The sequence below is a fragment of the Papaver somniferum genome, chromosome 9 (assembly GCF_003573695.1).
Source record: "Papaver somniferum cultivar HN1 chromosome 9, ASM357369v1, whole genome shotgun sequence".
NCBI classification, from domain to species: domain Eukaryota; kingdom Viridiplantae; phylum Streptophyta; class Magnoliopsida; order Ranunculales; family Papaveraceae; genus Papaver; species Papaver somniferum.
The window spans coordinates 68,712,193-68,733,434 of record NC_039366.1 but is presented as its reverse complement, the minus strand read 5'-3'; the positions used below and the strand labels follow the sequence as shown (position 1 = coordinate 68,733,434).

At 34.4% G+C, this 21,242-nt stretch overlaps 1 long non-coding RNA gene across 1 annotated transcript; it reads left to right on the top strand.

Annotated features, from left to right (window-relative positions):
- Nucleotides 1-19,100: 19,100 nt before the first annotated feature.
- Nucleotides 19,101-19,925, top strand: LOC113308290. The gene is made up of 2 exons (XR_003339646.1): nt 19,101-19,411; nt 19,778-19,925. It is a non-coding gene; the product is annotated as an uncharacterized LOC113308290 (long non-coding RNA).
- Nucleotides 19,926-21,242: the final 1,317 nt, after the last annotated feature.

Below are 21,242 nucleotides of genomic sequence, written 5' to 3'. Positions count from 1 at the left end.
CAAATCGTTTGATATTTCTGACCAAAAATCTAAACTTGCAATCTAAAGAATGCTTTTCATACTATCAAATTTTCTTAAGCTATAGGTTGGTAGTGCCCAATGCATAATCCGGAGGATGGATGCTAAATTGAAATAAAGTGATGGAAAGAAAATACACGTAATTCATTGTTCAAATAGGAGATTACTATCTATAACTCCGTGTCTTCATTTATTTTTATTCTGTATAAGTTCCCCACAATTTTGTACGAATCTTAATTTTCCAAATATTTTTAGTTATGCACAGTAGACAATAATATTCAAATCATATGAAATCAAATCTTGGCATCATCGATTGAGAAAAACAAAAAAAAAAGCTGGTCTTATTTCGTTTTAATTAAGAACACACTTTCATTAATAATACTATCTTCGTTTCAAAAAAATAGGCTGGTTTGTGTGCAAATTTACACACAAACCAGCCTATTATTTAGAAACGGAGGGAGTATATTAGAGAAAATGATTACCTAAAAATCTATCAACAAAACTAATACACTTCAAAAATAAAATAAAAAAATTAAAAATTAAAAAGAAGGAACTCCATTTTGAATTTCTTATAATAGTGCAAAGAGACTAGTAAACAAAAGTTTCACCATTTTGGACCGCTCCACAAAAAGATCGTAATATCTCGAAACCTGCAAAATTGAAAGCAATCCAATCAAACTTAGCAAAATATAAATATAAGGAGAAAATAAGAGAGCTTTAATTAGCCGGAATAAATGGAAAATATACAATGTGAAGAAAAACGAAAGGGGTCCATGAAACTGATTTCTCTCTTAATCAAGGTTAAATCTTGCATTAGCCTTAAACATAAATAAGTAATACTATTTTTTTCAACATCTTACTCCATAACATAGCCTAAACGAAAATTCATACACAACTTGTGAGAAAAGGATTATAAGCAAATACAATCCGTCAAATGTTTGAGAAAAAAGTTACATAGTTGTTTCATACTTCAAATCAATTCAGAATTATAATCAAACATATAAATCACTCTATTTTATTCATTATCAAAACCTGATGAAAAATATTTACCGGATATTAATAGATTTTAATCTTTACCTGGATAAGTGGATTGAGATTACTATAGATTTTTAAAGATAACTGTATTGTGATCATAACAGACAATCACTGAGAACAAAAAAAGTCACAATCAATAATACGGATCCCTAACAAACAATTTTTAATCATAACAAACAATCAATAATACGAATCGCTTAAGTACAAAATTATTCATGTTTAGAACAACTATCGACTTCTACAAAACTTTCCTGATTTGATGCATACGAATGGAAGATGTTCTCATAATTTTTCGATGAAAGAGATGTGTCTTGGATATTTATGGTAGATTTTCTCATTTTATATTCAAAGACTCTTCATGTTTTGCACCCAACAAAATACGTTTTCGTGAAGAAAGAAAGCAAACACAATATCTAATTTAATCACGTCAAGAGCCCATTTATCTGGATCGTTATTTTTTTCTCCTAACATCACTGAGTTTCCAAAAACTAAAAACTTTTCTAATTTTTCATGCCCATCGCTGTTGCTCGGTCGAACTCACAACTGTTGCTATCTCAAGCTTATTGTCAAATTTAGTTGTCAAAACTATATCTTGATTTCTAGTCTACAATTAGTTAAGTCTCGAATTAGGATAAAAGATGTAGTTGAGAAACGGACATCACGGCAGTCTTCATTGCATTCTACCGTTTGAAGGCGAAGATCAACTGAAACTTTTGGAGAACTTCTTCAACAAAAGGTAAGTGAATACTGAACCACCTATTTCTCAAGTTATATTCACCTTTCTATCTATCAGACGTTGTCGCGTAACTAATTAGACTATCTTAGCATATCAAGAATTTCGAGAAGTAACTTCTCGAAATATATATGACTAAATGAAAATTTATTCATACTTGATGAATTTCGGTTAAGAAAAATTTATTGTTCGCACCTAAAAAATTATGATTCACGATTATCATTCGAAAATAGCTTGGAACAATGATATGTGTCATTTATGTTAGTTGGGAATGTTTCGAATCGATTTAGAGAGAAATAAAGAACTACCGAAAATCTGGATATAATACAATATGCATACCGGTTTCACAAACTGGGAAAACTGTTATAAGTCCGGAACCGTAGTACATGTACAAGTACACGTACCAACATAGCTATAGTTCGGCAGAGACTTAGTGGTACGCATACCCGGTATCGATACCACAAAACGTCTGTGAACTCGTGAATCCGAAACGATATGCAAACCAATACGCGTACTGAAAAAGATTTGTCGGTATTTGAACCGATGTGGTATCCATACCAGGTACGCATATCGGAAAAATACTGTATGAAATTTAATTTGACTTAAGGGTACACATACCCGGTACAAGTACCATGAAAAATATGTTCACGAACTAGGTTTAAGTATACACACTTTCCCTGTCAAATATTTTCAGATGCACATAAATTATTTCTTTGAGATAATTAGCATTTGGACAATTTCTATAAACACTATAGACATATTTGATAACATGATAGTGACTCAAGGTTAAAGTCTGAAGTGTTTTATGAAAATGCTCAAGGTTATAATTTAGTTGGCTAGTCTCGGCTAACCATTCATGAACGTTGTTTTTGTACACAGTGTATATCTTGTTATGTTTACTTTGTTTTATTTTGCAGGTAGAATTGGTAAGATGTATCTCGAAAAACCGGTATCAAGCTGGAATAAAACTACCGACTAGTTAATATGTATAGAATCTTTTTACCAAATCCTAATTACTATTTTATTCTTTTAACGCCTCCTCTCCTCTTGCTGTTGTGATTCTCTAAAAATTTGCTTCCCGTTTCTTCTTCTTTCTACCTGTATGTTTTGAATTTTTTTATTAGTTTTATTTGTTCTTTTTCTTAGTGTCATGTATGCGTAGGATATGGATGGGCTAGAGTCAAAAGTGCAACACAGAGGGTTTCAGCATAAATATATGGATTTGCAGATGATTTTTGTCTCCTCTGGTGGAGACTAGAGAGGCATACCAGGTAAAATCAGTTTTCCCTTATTATTTTTCTGTTTGATTTTCAGCGTAAGTTGTGTCTTTTTAACCGTTTAATTAGTTTTGCCTTGCTTCACTCTGTTTAGTTAGCAGCCAAACTGTTAGAGCATAACTCGGTTGAACCCACCAAGCGTTGGTATATCAAGTTTGGTTGTCATATTTTAGTGAATCAAAACTCATTTAAGAGTCGCTTGATTATGTACTAGGGTCAACTTCGTATAGGTTAGCTTGAAAGTATTAGGATATGAGACATTACAAGTATTGCAAAGTCTTGAAGAAGTGAAGAAGTGAAGAAGTAAGAATCTACAACGACAACATAATCCTTCCACTTGAGGTTTGTGATATTTGACTTGAACTGTTTCATTCCCTAGTGTATCTTTCAAGTCGTGCATATTGAAAACAAAACTGCGAAGCATGAACACTCTAGATAGACATAGTATTAAGGAATAAAATATGAAGTTTATTGCTTAACCATTAAACTTTGTAGATAAGACATCGACATAATCGTTTAAATGCTATTGTGATTATGTATGGGTATGAGGTGAGGATTTCATCCTAGGAAACAATGTTTTACATGTGTTTTAAGGAAGTAAGTTCGTAAACTTGTTTATGAATAGAAAAGGAAATCGCCAGGCGTTATTGGGATTGTTATTCATTGGATATCTTGTGAACATCCAATATGTGTGATTTAGTATAACCGCTCAAGACTTGTTTGTGTTCTTTGTAGAACTATTAACAAAGGCCTAGCTTATGTATTGGTATGACTTTTATTAGTGAAACCGATCTTAAGTAATCACCTGGGAGGTATGATCGATTTTGTGATTGAATGGACCGAATATGGGTAAAGTGGAACCGATCCTATGAAGAGGTGCAGTACATCACAAAGGGGAATCGATCCTTGTATGAGGTGCAACAAGGTTTATGGAAGAAAGGTGAACCGATCCTATGAACATCTGCAACACATTTTTAGGCAAAGGGGAACCGATCCTATGGACATGTGCAACACATATAAGTTAGATACCATATATATGTGGAGAACCGATCCTAGTACCTAGTCAACTTAATTTTGGAAAGCTAGTGTGACTATGCACAGTACTTACACGGAGGTAGAACCGACACTTGTTTTGGTAGAACCGTTAAACCCATGATTTGTGATTGAGTGTTTCTTAATCAATCACATAGTTCTTAAAAGTCAGATGAACCAATTCTAAACTTGTTTGGAAGTGTGGCAAATCGATTTCGAGGGTGTAAGTATGAAAGAGGACTTACAAAGTAAGGATGTCGACACACTTTGAACACATGCAGTATTGTTTATCTTTTATTGTTCAAAGTTATTCCTTAATAGCTACAGGAAGAAAATACCAGGATCGAAATTAAATATTTAAAGAATCTTTTAATTAAGGTTGTTAATTTTATTTTTGGAAATTGAGAATTTGTAATGTGCATTTACTATTTAAAGATTTTCCAAAGAGATTTTTGGTCATTATTCTGGACAGAGCATTTCCAGGAATTATGGAAACCGAATTTGGAATTATATTGCATATCTTGAGAATATTTTCGGATTTGGAAATTCCTTGGTGTCCAAAGTTCCTTGTGTATAAATACTTGAAGTTAGCATTTCTAGCAAACTAATCCTCCGTGAAAGCAAATTTCCTCGGTTGTGTTGTTACTGGTGTAGCATCCTATTCGGAGAGGAGAGTAACCTAATTAGAGAAATCTCTTACGACCGCTGAGTTTAAAATCTTCTTTGGGATTGAGAATCTCTACGAGTACCGTTGGTGGGAAAATATATAATTGCGGTTTATCTTGTGTTTTCGATTAGTTTGATTTACTAGTTTGTTTATGCTTGAGAATCTTCTCTTCTGATATAAGATTCACTCAAACTAGATCGAAGTTTCGACAGGGATCTTTAAACTTTTGTTAGTACTAAAGACGATCTTGTGATAATCCGTTGTTAACATACTCCGTTCTGTGCGTGATTGATCACAAGAGATTCAAGTTGTTGAGTGCAGGTGTTTATTGAAGATCTAAGAAGATTTGAAGACAAAGAAGAGATTGAAGATTTCTGACTTGGGTTTATAATCTTTGGTGTGCACAATACTTGTTTCGGTATAAGAGGATCCAACTATAATCGGTTTATCCTTGTGGTAGATTGGATTGATTAGTTGTGTAGATCGGCATCAATACAATTCTTTGTGATTAAAAGTATTGATTGCAAAATCTTAACGATTACCTTTGGTAATTGAACATAAGATAAATCTAAGAACCCGACGAAGGAGTTTATGTTAATATAAACAGAAGAGCCTTTGTCCGACTCACATTACTTGGTTGAATAGAGTTGATGCCAAACATATTTGTTGTTCCTTTACTGTTTGGAATACGAACCAAAGGAATTGTTCCAAGTACGTGACTTATTTATAACTTGGAAGCGTGGGAATACAGACGGAACTAGGTGAACTATAAGTTTAGTTGCTTGGTCTCAACTATACGAAGTTGGTGTAATTTTGTGTAGCGGCTTAATCCTGAGAGTATTCAATTCTGGACAAGGTCCCGGGTTTTTTTTTTTGCATTTGCGGTTTCCTCGTTAACAAAATCTTGTTGTGTCATTTACTTTATATTTCCGCATTATAATTGTTTTATTATAATTAAAGTAAATTACACAAACGTTAATTCCTATTTACTTGATAAGTAATCCTATTGTGTTTGATTAAGTACGAACCTTTGTATCAAGTAAACATACTTTGTTGTTGTATTTTCTCGATCTCGTATCCATAAACGATCACACGAAGTGTGAACCGATTAGTTGTATTGTCTCGACTCAGTCCATAGACAATCACTTTCGGAGAAAGGACTTATAGGTAGGAAAAGTTTTAGCTTGAGGTATATTTGGGTACCCTCTCCTTTTCAATTGGTATCAGAGCAGGCAAACACCAAAATATCTAACAATATGTGTTTGGTGCGATCCAACGTATCAGTCCAATGGTCGATCCAGTTAACGTTACGCAAGAGTTTGAATACTCAAAAGTTGAAGATGTTACTACTTCGTTGACTCATGATCCAGGAGTTGCGAAAACATCTATGTCCATCTCTGATAGAAAGAAAGATGCTGATATAGAGTTGGTAAAACTCCTAAAGCCTATTAAATCTCTGTCTTCTAAAGTAATGTTATTAAAGACAGAGACAAATCTTCTTAAATAGGAGATCAGAGATAAAGAAATTCAATTGAATTGTCTGGCCAAAGAGAATATGGATCTCACTGTCATACTAGAAACTCTTGGTAAATCTTTTACTGTTAAAGAGACACATCCCATGACTCTGATGAATGATTCTGTTGTGATTTCTTCTGATGCTGAGGGAACTAAAAGTCCTTGCTCGAATTTTATAGACTGTGATAAAACCGATTTAGTCACATCTAAAACAGATCAAGATGATGGTAGTCTGCCTAACTACATCAAGTTAGTAGAGGATGAAAAACCAGCTTCTAGATCTACTGATGATCAAACGAAATCATGTGCAAAGGAAACTCTGAACCGATTCCATGAGCGTGATCTTAAGGAATACAACTTTCAGTCACTTGACATGAAACTTATACTTCTTCAACATACGGTGGTAAAAATATTGAAGAAAGTTTCTTGTCTTAAAAAACTGAAACACCATTTCTCAGTAGAAAGACAGATTATACCACTACCCGATAGGATCAACTCAAAACACTAGTCCAGAAAGGGCTATTAATCACGCTTTTAAATGACGGATTAGTCATGTGAATAGGGTTTCACAAATAAATTTTGTCATATAAAAATAAAATAATAGGGCCCATCATTTAATGTAAAAAAACCGTCATTCTCAAACGTGGTAATTTACTAGGTGTGTGATTTATTAAGAAAATATTATATCACAAAATAAATCCGACGTATATATTTAGTATTTATACGACCACCACTAATCTTCTGTTGGATACCCAGAAGTGGCTAGCCAAATGTGATTCCATGTTAGCCACCGACTAATTTTTCGTGGGCCTTTCATCTAGTTTGGTAACGACCCATTGTATTTTTTTTGTTTTTGATACGAATGACCTATTGGTACGGAGGATTGCATGACCATGGGAGCATCTATTTCCCATAGCCCAGTTTTGAGCCCATTTTTTTTCGTTTAACTTCTAAACCTAGCCTTTTTCTGCGTCTCTCTAGTCTCTCCTTCTTTTCTCCGTCTTCTGCATCTCCCAAAGAATGAACCCTGATTTTGGGCATACCTAAATCTTTCTAGGCATACAAAACAATAGTCCCATCTTGGGTGACCTTATAAGGGGTACCCTATGGGTAGTTCAATTACCTATATACCCTTAATACAAAAATCTAAAATCAGTTTTCTAAAAAATCAAAATCAGTTTCCCTTACCATCTCTTCTTCTTCCTCCTCCTCTAGCCGAACTCTTCCCCCTCCTGCGAAAAAAAAAATTCATCATCGTGATTAATTGTCGATTGGTAAAAATTTGATCGTCGATTAAACTCAACCACATAATGACTCGTACAAAGAAAAGCAGGGACTAGGCAAACCAAATCGTCTTTTAATCCATCAATTGAAGAAGGATAACCAATTGAAAATGAAGGTGTAGAAACTGAAAAATCAACCACCAATTGAACCAGAAATTGAACCAACTGCATCTCAAACTCTGTAAATGAGGATAAGAAAGCAAGTTTTACAAACCCAATCTCCTATTTGTTGTTTTTCATCGATTAAATGACGGTTACAGTGTTGGGCTCGGCTCAAAATTGAGTTGCGTTTTTAGACGACTGTTCTTCACAAAAGCTTCCTGTAAGTGTATATGAACAGTTCGACATGAAATTTCATGAAATTTCAAGCCGAACCTAGTCACAGATAGAGATGCATATGGGTTCGGCGTATTCGATAATCATAATATGTGCCGAAACTAACACATTTACGAGGTTCGTCTATTACGATATTCTCAGTATGTGCCGAACCAATAACAATATTTTAACCCAAAAAATAACAAATTGATGTTCTGCTCATACGATTTTCGAAATATAAGCCGAACCAGTAATTTTTTTTTTCTGAGCTATTCAGGTTGTTGTTCGTCTTACTATGAAACTTTCATATAAGCCGAACTAGTGTCTAGCAAAAGGGTTGGAATTGAAAATTATAGGTTCGGCGCATGTAGTAAACATATTCAGTGAGCCGAACCATTCATCAATTGGTAGATTCGGCTCATAGATGTGAGCCGAACCTCAACCTGTTTCGCCGAACCATGATCCAAAAAATCATCTAAACAACCTTTATAATTCTGAAAATTATCTTAATCACTAAACAAAATATTTAATCACTAATCAATATTACTAACACTAATACGTAAAGGGCAGATTTGCCATTAAAAAAATTTGGGTTAAGGGGTAATATGATTCTGCTATTTCAAAACCTTTTTTTGTCTTTATGCAGTATGCCTAGTAAGATTTCATTATGCCCAAAATCAGGGTTCCAAAGAATAGACTGAAAAATTTCATCTTCTCCACAAAACGCAAGCTCTCCAACAAAGCTAGAGACAAAAACAACAACAGTTTGTTGTTCATTAAACCAACCCCTTACAACATGTATGATTTTTCTTCTTCGTTTTCTATTGTTCAATTTCGATTTTATTAGATTTAGATTTCTTGTAAGATTCTAGGGTTTTTATTAAAAAATCCGATTTGGGGAAGATTGTGGTATAGACTCTAGGGTTTTAGTGAAATTGGGATTATTTGTTGAATCTGGAATTTGCTAGGGATTTTGATTTCTTCTTGTTTGTTAATGCAACTCTTATACCAAGAAACAAAATTAATCGATCTATTCAAGTTGTTCTTTGTGATTTCAGTGATGTTGAAGGTCTTACCAAGGTAAAACCGATTTCTAAATTCTATTTAAGTTCCCTTTTAAGTAGTTAACATCAAAGTATTATTATGTTAATGTTTTTCCTTTTAGGGGTTTGAGGTTTCTATGGTAAGATGTTCTTTAACTTTTAATATTTGATAGATCTAGATTTTTCTATCTTTGTTAGGATTTTAGTTTTTCTGGGTCTGTAGTGACTGTTCTGTTATAGTCTTTTAATCTGAGAAGATTTAAAATTTGGGGTTTCAGTCTTTATGTTTGGTTTTATTTAGAAATTTATCAATTTTAGATTGATGATTTTCAGATTCACGGCTAGGTGTGGAAAGATGAACTCAAGGCAATGTTTCAATCCTACACGTCATCTGATGTCAATTCGGGAGAATTCCAAAACCCTGGACTCATCCTTGTTCGGGTTCATGGCATACAAATCATTCCAAAGACACAAGAATAATTAAGACCGTTTTCTCTATATTACATGTTTAGTGGGGCATTACTTACTGTGATAGTAATTAATTTGAGTTCTTCAGGTGATTGATTGATTTTAAATGTAAGATTGTAACTGATTCTAAAGTTCAAGATGCTTAGACTTGTACTGAAGCCAAAGCAAGATGCTGGAATTGTATTGAAATCAAAGCAAGAAATGGTTGCTTAATCTACAACTCAGATTGTGGCATTGTGCATGAACAATAACAAAGTGAGTTTTCTTCAAATCTTAGTATAAGTGAGGTTGTTGTGATTTGGATGGAGGCTCAAATTTTGAGGTCTTCCAGTATGTTGCTTTCATTTCGTTGCAATTTAAACAGTTGATTTGTACCCGAAAATCGTTTGTGCAATACAAACTTGCATTTTGTTTTAGACATGAAATTCAGTTATTCTATGCTGCTGCTGTTAGGCTATTCTTTATTGGTTTAAGATATATTCATATTTCATGCTTACTTGCAAAGGTTTTACTAATTCATGGTTGGTTCTTTTGGTATTCTTTTGTTATTTTCTCAGAGTACTGGCTCAACTGCTTGAATTACAAGGAGAGGAGTTCAAGACTGAATAAACAAGTTGCATGGGATAGACAAAGATAAAGAGAACAATTCCAAACATGAGTTGACAACAAGGTTTTTCATAAATCATTTTATCGCTAGAACCTTCCAAACATGAGTTGACAACGGTTTTGATCTTCCTCATTGTTATCTACTTCCAAGGGTTTCCCATTTTCCTTCCAGTTTGGTCAAGAATTCTCGCGGACAACAACGTTCATATAGAGAAGTAGTAGTTGGAGTTGGAGATGTTTTATAAAGAGGTGACATGATTAAGTGTAACTTCTTCAGGATAGGGACCAAGTTAGAGTGGCAATATTGGGTCACGGTAGATTGAATTCAATTTTAACGAGTAGGCGACTCTTGATTGATTTTAATATTTGATATGTGACTTTGAGTTTCTAGAGTTGATTTTTCATTTAATTTGTATTCAGGGATTCTTTGTTTTTTTTTGGTAATTGATATAAAGTTAATCTCATACGTTTTACTTAAGATCCTATTTCATTTTATTAGAAATTTTAATAGAAATTTTGTTTCAGATACATGGAATCTGAATCTCAAATGAATTTCAGATTCACAAAATCTAAAATACCAAAAATGAAAATAAAATGAAAATGACGGAACTGCAGATATCAACCGTAATTGTATATAGCACTTAATTACCGTTATATTAAGTGTCTCCTTTTTGGCAGACGTCATTTGTTATTTTATTTAACATATGATAACCGTGGTACTAAATGACATGTTCTGTTTGCGACTTAAAATCACATATTTCATTCGTTATATTTAGTAACCTTCTTTATTTGTCATTTATAAAGAGTCACACTAAATAAATAACGGTTCGAATAACAGATGAAAACCATGATAAATCATGTTTAATAATAGACTTCATCCGTTATTTATAGCCTCTTCTGGACTAGTAAAAGAGTTGATAATCGCTTCTGGAAGGATTCCTCCTCATCCTTATCGAAACAATCCTTGTTTTGATGAAGAACGACTCTAGAAGAAAGGGAAAGAGAGAATCTCTGCCAAAAGAAACAATAAGGAGTTTCCAATAATTGTTTCAGATAATCACACTGATGTGAATAATAAGGAAGTCCTTAGAATGAGAAAATCTTATGAAAATCTCATTGAAAGAATTAAGAGAGATTTATCTATCTCCGAGAATTTTCATGTCAGTACATTTTCTCCACATGATCATATCTCTAGAGTTATAAAAAAATCATCGTCTTGAGAAAAAATATTTTGGGCAGAAATTCCCTAAGAGAAACATGAACTATGTTTCTGATATTCACTGTAAGCTAGAAAAAGCTTATTCCGATGCAACCTAGTTGTATCAAAGTTGTGCATTCTCATCCTCCTTCGTGCTCTTATTCATGGATGAGAAATGCACAATAAATCTGGAGCACATTTGTTTGTGTAGTTGTGTATCAGAAAAATTGAGAAACTTTATGGATAGCTGCGAATCTATAATTATGAAAAATGTTCATGTTTATCATGATTTTCCAAAAATAGGTTATATTTGGAATTTTCAAATTTTAATAAATCTTCCAACTTGAGAAGTTCAAACTAAGGAAACGAAATATATTGCCTAATATTTTCGGTTTCTCTGATAACTTTCGGACCAAAAGTTATCCCCTTTTAAGGGAAATTATCTCTTGTCTGTATTCTAATACCCTGATCTATCCTTTTATTTATATAAGAGCAAGCATGCCTCCCATAACTCGCAGTATCTCAAAGGCTAATAAGGAGGAAGCTCAAAAGGTTATAGATTGTCAAGGAATCAATACAGAAAGGAAGAAGAAAATCATATCAAATATCATGTCTGATTATGATTCTGATAGTTCAGTTGGATCATAAGATGAGTCATGTCTGTTGGCTTACAACCTGCAAGATCCAACCAAAACCAAGTGGATTCGTTATGATAGTATGATTGACTATATTTAGAGGAACTAAGAACCAATCTCATTATAACAGTTCGAAATCAAGATTGGATCAAAGAAAAAATTGAGGAAACAAAAGCTGATATTGCTGATGTGAAGATTCAAGTTGAAAAGCTTGAGAAACAAGAAGTGGTTGTTGACAAGTCTCTTGAGACATGCTTCAAAAGTTTGAACACTGAAGAAACCTCAGTGAACAACAAGAGCACCACTAGAGGTTAAGTTATATGCTGTAATACTTAATCTAAGAAAATAGACATCAATTTTTGATTTTTTTCTTGTATTAAGTCTATTTTGAATAAAAACTATTATGAATAAAATTATTTTTTTTATAATTTTTCTTGTGATGGTTTTTGATTTACATAACCTGTGCTTGAATGCTTTATTATGGCTATGGATGCTTATGGGATATTTGATTTCGGTTTTATTACCTTGATATTCGATCTCATAATGTTGTGAACCCTTATAATTTGGGTGACTTTTTGATTTAGCAGGATTAAGTTCTAGCCCATATTGGTAGGCTTTATCAAAGGATCATGAGGTGTTCTGGTAGAAACAATATGTGAAAATGTCAACAATATGTTGAATCGGTTTTGGTTTAGCATAAAAGTATATGTGTTTCAAAGGTTTTCAACTTTTTCTTGCAATTGTTAAAACCGGTTTTCAACCTTTCTCTGGTAAAGGTTGAGGGTTGTTGTTATTCTTTTGTTTTGCATAATGATGACAACATAATGATATTTCGATATCAATTCTCTCTTGAAGAAGATGCAAACATATTGGAGAAGTGATGCGAAATTTGAGGTAACAATGTTGTTAGTTAATTGTTTTCATGTTTAAGAAAAGCCTGATTTTTATTTCATATATATTTTTCTTTTTCTTAACAAAACTTCGGTACAATTGATGTTTTATTCCATGATGTGTGTGTGATTCGATTGGTTCCGGTTAAGAAAAACTATTATTATCTTGCTTTATTGTGTTGTATCAATTGTTTAGGCTCACAAAATTTCGCGGTGTTTTAATGCTTATGTTGATTCAATTGCTTCCGGTTGAGGTGAATAATTTTGCAAGTTGATTTATTTGGTTTGTATGAATTATTTATGGCTTAACAAAAGAAAAGGTTTACGGGATGAGTTGTTTAGTCCAATTCGATTTCGGATAAGAGAAACTAAGTTTATCTTAGTTATACTTATCAAAGTGGAGGTTTCGGTTATTCAAGTCTAATCGAATGCCTTAACAAGAAATGCTAGTTAACTAACATAGTATTTGGCTTGTTTAAAATTGAAAGGTCTAAGTTATATGGATAATTAGAACCTGATGAAAAAAATAGAGTAACCTTTATTTTGGTCTTATCGAATGAAGCGGTTGTATTTGTGCAATCGGCTTAGCAAAGGGACTAAGATGCTTAGTTGATTTTTGGTTTGCTAAACTAAATTGGGAAAATTGCTTCAGGAAATTATTTCCGTGGTAACTTATCAAAACATAATTACTTTGTAGTTTCGATTTTGATATTGGTTGTTAGAGCATAGCTCGGTCAACCTCGCATGCGTTTCTATCTCAAGCATGTTTGTCAATGTTAGTGATCAAAACTATGAGTCTTGATTTCTAGCCTACATAGCTAAGTCTCGGACTAGGATAGAAAAGTGTAGTTAAGCTCAAGGACTTCATGGAGATTCATCATACAACGACGAAGATCTATACAAGGAACCGTGGAACTTCATCAACAAAAAGGTATGTGGAGACTTGAACTTATCTATCACTCAAAAGTATATCTATTCTATCTCCTACTTCTTATGAGACAAAAGTCGTATGCTATATAGACTAGATCATACACACTTGACATTTCGAGCTGAGCATTCATTGCTTATGTTTTATCTCGAAATCGTGTGTTGGTAAAGCATTTAGCTTTGATTAAGTTTATCTTCACCTAGTGACGAAAGTCATGAAAAGTTTCAATCACTTTGAGAATTGCTCTGACGTGAATCGGTCTGTGAATAACGGCTACATAGCGTCCTCTGAGAATGTCTCAATGATTAATATAAGAGTTTAGATTACATAACCATGTATTCCTTGAACCGAAGTTTTCGAAATTTGTTGATCAAGAGAAATCAGGAGGATTGTGGAATTGGCTTGCCAAGTCCGCGAACCCAGTCGGCAGACTCAGTCCGCAAACTGTCGGAAGTTCTCGACCGAGAATTTCTGCTGGATTTTCCAAAACTCGTTTGTGTGCTAAGTCCGCGAACCCAGTCCGCGAACTGGCGGAAGTACTCGAACCGAGAATTTCTGTTGAGTTTGGAAAACTCAACCGATTAACTTAAGTCCGCGAACTTGTTTGTGAACTTAATAGGTTATGATCTAAAGATGTGCTTTGAACATGAAACATTAAATTACTAAGGAATGCTTTATGAAAACCGTGGCTATAATGTTCATGAGCCGATTTAATCGAATCAAATCATCTTTGTTTCAATTGTGTCTTGTGTAGTTACATAAGATCTCATAGAAATTGAACAACTCTCTAACTAGTTCATTTGAGTCAATTGAACTAGTTATGGTGAAGAAGAACAAGGTTAATATGAAATGCTCATATGGTTAACCTTTTGGGTTACTATGTTGAACCAACATACACGTACACGTTCAGGCATGGTTTTCACGAACCCAGTAAACGTATACCCAAGTGTGTGTGACAAGCTAAGTTTTCGATCTAACGGTTGAGAGATATTGGCTTGAATCTAAATCAGGTTTTCATCTAACGGTGAATATAGATTGCTTTGTAACTAAGGAAAAACCCTGATTTGAAGGCTATATAAAGGAGACATCTATCATTGGGCAAAACTAATCCCCACACGTCTGTGTGATACTACTGCGCTCGCTAGAGTCGATTCTCCTTTAACCTTTGGTTTTCTTCTCTAAAACCAGGTTAACGACTTAAAGACTTCATTGGGATTGTGAAGCCAGACCGATACTACTTTTATCGTAGTTGTGTGATCTGATCTTGCATCTTCTATCGTACGAGTACAATCGATTGATTGGCTTGAGATCGTGAGAGTTCTCCGATAGGCAAGATAAAGAAGTCACAAACATCTTCCTCTCACTGTTTGTGATTCCTCGACAAACCGCCTGTGTAGTCAGGAAGGATTGTAGAGAACTGATTGATTAATCTAGGCTGTTCTTTAGGAATATAAGACCGGATTATCAATTGGTTTCTGTTCACCTTGATTTTATATCTTAAGACGGAACAAAACCTAGGGTTTACCTTGTCTGTGATTTTGGGTTGAGATCAGCTAAGGGAATCAAGTGCGCAGTATCCTGCTGGGATCAGAGGCGTAGGAGTACAACTGTACCTTGTATCAGTGGGAGATTGATAGGGGTTCAACTATAGTCCAGTCCGAAGTTAGTTTGCAGTAGGCTAGTGTCTGTAGCGGCTTAATACAGTGTGTATTCAATCTGGACTAGGTCCAGGGGTTTTTCTGCATTTGTGGTTTCCTCGTTAACAAAATTTCTGGTGTCTGTGTTATTTCTTTTCCGCATTATATTTTATATAATTGAAATAATACAGGTTGTGCGTTAAGATCATCAACTTGTCTAATCCAACCTTTGGTTGTTGATTGTAGTTGATTGATCCTTGGACATTGGTCTTTGGTACTGTCCAAGTTTATCTCTCTTTGATAAAGACTCGCATATTTCTATTTGCTTTAGTAAAGATCAAATCGAGAGATTGAGATATAAACTCTTTGATATATCTTTTTATTGATTGAGTCTGACTGTCTAGTTGATTCTCATAAAAAGTATATTGGATTTTGTCCATACAGATTGCTAAGCGAAATATTGGGTGGTGTTGTTAGACCCCCGCTTTTTCATTGGTTATAAAAATGGTGTGTGGAACCCTCGTGCTTAACTCTATAAGTTTTCAAGTCTACTTTGAGATTTGTAAGATTCTATTCGTGTTGTCATTTATTTTTTCGTTTCTTTGTCATTTTGTGACAAAAAGGGGGAGAAATATATGGAGTAAACAAGTGATACCGGTATTGATTTTATATTGATTGGTATCACTAAGGAAAAGAACTATTATGCTTAAACGTTTATCTAACGAAAGAGTAAAAGCATAGACTAAGGGGGAGTAACATATCATGTTGGTTGGTATAACAAAGACGTGTGGATTGATGAAATCTACCTATCACACCTTTAGGGGGAGTATTAGGTTTGTTATTATAATTTCAACAACGACATTTTAGGATTGAATGAATGCAGGTTATTGTGTTGTTGAATTCGTGAATCAAGCGTATGTGTAATGAATTCTTGTAATTTGTTTATCCATATGATTGTAAGAGTTTTGTCACTAAAATTGACAAAGGGGGATATTATTAGAGCATAGCTCGGTTGAACCCACCAAGCGTTGATATGTCAAGTTTGATTTTCATATTTTAGTGAATCAAAACTCATTTAAGAGTCGCTTGATTATGTACTAGATTCAACTTCGTATAGGTTATCTTGAAAGTATTAGGATATGAGACATCACAAGTATTGCAAAGTCTTGAAGAAGTGAAGAAGTAAGAAGCTACAACGACAACATAATCCTTCCACTTGAGGTTTGTGATATTTGACTTGAACTGTTTCATTCCCTAACGTATCTTTCAAGTCGTGCATATTGAAAACAAAACTGCGAAGCATGAACACTCTAGATAGACATAGTATTAAGGAATACAACATGAAGTTTACTGCTTAACCATTAAAATTTATAGATAAGACATCGACATAATCGTTTAAATGCTATTGTGATTATGTATGGGTATGAGGTGAGGATTTCATCCTAGGAAACAATGTTTTACATGTGTTTTAGGGAACTAAATTCGTAAACTTGTTTATGAATCGAAAAGGAAATCGCCAGGCGTTATTGGGTTTGTTATTCATTACACATCTTGTGAACATCCAATATGTGTGATTTAGTATAACCGCTCACGACTTGTTTGTGTTCTTGGTAGAACTATTCACAAAGGCCTGACTTATGTATTGGTATGACTTTTATTAGTGAAACCTATCTTAAGTAATCACCTGTGAGGTATGATCGAGTTTGTGATTGACTGGACCGAATCTGGGTAAAGGGGAACCGATCCTATAAAGCGGGGTAGTACATCACAAAGGGGAATCGATCCTTGTATGAGGTGCAACAAGGTTTATAGCAGAAAGGGGAAGCGATCCTATGAACATATGCAACACGTTTGTAGGCAAAGGGGAACCGATCCTATGGACATGTGCAACACAAATAAATTAGATACCATATATATGTTGGGAACCGATCCTAGTACTTAGTCAACCGAATTTTGGAAAGCTAGTGTGACTATGCACAATACTCACATGGAGGTAGAACCGACACTTGTTTTGGTAGAACCGTTAAACCCATGATTTCTTAATCAATCACATAGTTCTTGAAAGTCAGATGAACCAATTCTAAACTTGTTTGGAAGTGTGGAAAATTGGTTTCAAGGGTGTAAGTATGAAAGAGGACTTACAAAGTAAGGATGTCAACACACTTTGAACACATGCAGTATTGTTTATCTTTTATTGTTCAAAGTTATTCCTTAATAGCTACAGGAAGAAAATCCAAGGATTGAAATTAAATAAGTTAAGAATCTTCTAATTAAGGTTGTTAATTTTTTTTTAGGAAAATGAGAATTAATAATGTGCATTTACTAGTCAAATATTTTCCAAAGAGATTTTCGGTCATTATTTTGGACAGAGCATTTCCAACAATTATGGAAACCGAATTTGGAATTATATTGCATATCTTGAGAATATTTTCGGTTTTGGAAATAGCTTGGTGTCCAAACTTCCTTATCTATAAATACTTGAAGTTTTCATTTCTAGAAGACTAATCCTTCGTGACAACAAAATTCCTTGGTTGTGTTGTTACTGGTGTAGCCACCTATTCGTAGAGGAGAGTAACCTAATTAGGCGAAATCTCTTACGACCGCTCAGTTTAAAGTCTTCTTTGGGATTGAGAAGCTCTACGAGTACCGTTGGTGGGAAAATAGATAATTGCGGTTTATCTTGTGTTTTCGATTGATTTGATTGACTAACGGTGGTTGAACTTTGATTGCACCTAGTTTGTTTATGCTTGAGAATCTTCTCTTATGATATAAGATTCACTCAAACTAGATCGAAGTTTTGACAGGGATCTTTAGACTGTTGTTAGTGTTAAAGACGATCTTGTGATAATCCAATGTTAACAGACTCCGTTCTGTGCGTGATTGATCACAAGAGATTCAAGTTGTTGTGTGCAGGTGTTTATTGAAGATCTAAGAAGATTTGAAGACAAAGAATAGATTGAAGATTTCTGACTTGGGTTTATAATCTTTGATGTGTACAATAATTGTTTCGGTATAAAAGGATCCAACTATAATCGGTTTATCCTTGTGGTAGATTGGATTGATTAGTTGTGTAGATTAGCATCAATACAATTCTTTGTGATTAAAAGTATTGATTGCAAAATCTTAACGATTACCTTTGGTAATTGAACATAAGATAAATCTAAGAACCTGACGAAGGAGTTTATGTTAAGATAAACAAAAAAGCCTTTGTCCGACTCACATTGTTCCTTTACTGTTTGGAATACGAACCAAAGGAATTGTTCCAAGTACGTGGCTTATTTATAAGTTGGAGGCGTGTGAATACAGACGGAACTAGGTGAACTATAAGTTTAGTTGCTTGGTCTCAGCTATACGAAGTTGGTATAATTTTGTGTAGCGGCTTAATCTTAAGAGTATTCAATTCTGGACAAGGTCCTGGGTTTTTCTGCATTTGCGGTTTCCTCGTTAACAAAATCTTGCTGTGTCATTTACTTTATATTTGCGTATTATAATTATTTTATTATCAATCAATTCTTCTTTATATAAAGCAGAATGCTTTTCCTGACATGGCGGAACCACAACAATCCAAATATTTTCTCCCAAAATTAGGAAGCCACGTGGTACTATGTTTTGCTTTGAACCGAGAGGATCATATCGTGTCTTTTGGTTAAGGTGGTCTAACGTCTTTTTGATGTTTGTTAAAGTTGCGTTTTAGATATGTTTTGGATAAGACGAAGCGTCTTACCGAATCGTTACGTTGCTGTTCAGTTTAAAGAGATATTACGAAAGGTCACTACTTCTATAGCTATTAGATCTTTCGGGATCCTAATACCAAGAGACATATCTTTTGGTAAATTCTCTATAAATGTTCGGCAAACAACTAGCGACATACAAAAGTCCTCCTTCATCAGCCAATGTGGGTTTCTTAAGCTTGCGATATGGATGGATACAGATAACCAACAAGATGCTGCCGAGGAAATTCAGACAATCATTCCAATGTCCATACTGACGGGTCGGTAGGAAATACTACATTCGCAACTGGCAGAAGATTTTCCAATATATGTCTGTCAAAAAGACAATCAAGCACACGAAGATCAAAAAGAAAAAAGATACTACACGCCAGAAGATCATCTTCGCAAAACGTTTTCCCAGGTAGGGTAATGAACGTTTTAGGCGATGAATCATACACGGTGGCACATTTATATGCATAATCAAAGTTTATATATTGCCCGTTGTTGAATCTCAGTACTGCATATCAATTTAGGAAGCAATGGTTAAATCGAATCCATTGTATTGTTATTAACCAATACTTGTTATTGATCCTGGATGAAGAAATTGCAGGATCAATAACTAACATGGGAAGCATCTTTTTATGCGGCTGTTACCTACATGGCATCAATGATTTAAAATTTCGAATTAACATCAATGGAGTTCATTTAAAATAACACAAATGATTTACTCATGTTTTCTTCTTCTTCTTCTTGCAAATTTCTGACCATGTACATATTTTCTTTCTAGCATGCATTCTTATTAAATATGGAATGAAGGTGTATCAAGGAATATTGTTGGAGCATGGCAGGGTCATATGGCATGAAATTCAAATGATTAAAGAGCTAACTGCTCATTGTCTCTCTCTATGATTTTAAATCTACTAAATTTCCGTTGATCTGTACTGTTTTCTTAAAATCTATTGGGGCTTCATTCAGTTTGGGAGTCCCTTTTCTTTTGTCTCAGAAAGAATTCTGCATGTGGTTTTATAGTTCGCAAACTTTGGAATGCCTCTCATGGAATTATAATGAGACATAACCGTTAATCTTTGGGTTTAAGACTTTAGGGTGAATTGATGTTTGGATTCACATTTGTATTAAATTTCTTTGTTCGAGAGTTATAATGGAACGAAGGAAAGCACCAAATGAGTTCCGTTTCCGTCGAGAACAGATCTCCTTTGGAATTCGAATTCCCTATTAATAGTAGAGAAAAGTCTGTTGTTGGCGAGTACCAAGGTGTTCAAATTATTGATCAGTACTGTTGGTGACCGGGAGAATTTTTGCAGACGGGGTTATTGGTTTCAATCACCATCATCTAATTCTGGATATGCTTTTTAGTTGTCTGCTTCATTCTTGGTTGAAAACCAATCTATTGGCTTTCATTACCTATCCAGATGTTAAGCAGAGTTAAAATAAGTGCATAAACCGGACGCCGGCAATACGCTCTTCTGTTGTTGCAGTAGTCATTCCAAGGACATACCTTTGAACAAGTGCGGTTTTCTCATTTTGACCAGTGACTCTAGCCCAACTAAGACTGTTACTTCTAGAAAGCGTTTGTTTTGTTTGGTTTAATATGTTCTCAATGGGAAACTGGAACTGGGTTTGTTGAGAAAAAGGAAAATTAAAATCATTTTATTGATTGAGAAAAGAGTTTGAGAGATGGCCATACCAGCCGTCTTGAATGTGAAGGAAAGCTTCATGGAGATTAAGATTTTTGTCTGAGTGATTTTCTAGATCTTTTGGTAAAGAGTTGTCTGATGTTTCCATTTTGGGAATTGCATTTTGGTTGCAACTTGCAACGGATTTAAGTTTTGGGCTTGGTAATCTTTTCACTCGCTGCCACATTGAGAACGATAATTAATTTAAAATTTTAAATGAAGTTGAAGACAGTTTATTTCTAATCAGTCTGTATCCGGGTTGCACGAACACGGGACGCGCGTGGGATGCTGACACGACACGTGTCTGACGCACCGATGACGCGTGTCCTACACGCGTCTGATTTGGACGCACCGATGACGCGTGTCCGGCGCATTTTTTTTTCCATTTTCATTTAAACTTCTTCCTTTATTTTTACTATTGTTAACCAAATGAAGAAAGACAAACATTTAGATCAATAATTTAGGTCTTTATTAGGGCATGTGTTGTTCTAAGAATGGATTGTGCCATGTGTTTAGTAGTGACTGATTGTTTGACCTTCGGCGTGTATAAACAAACGA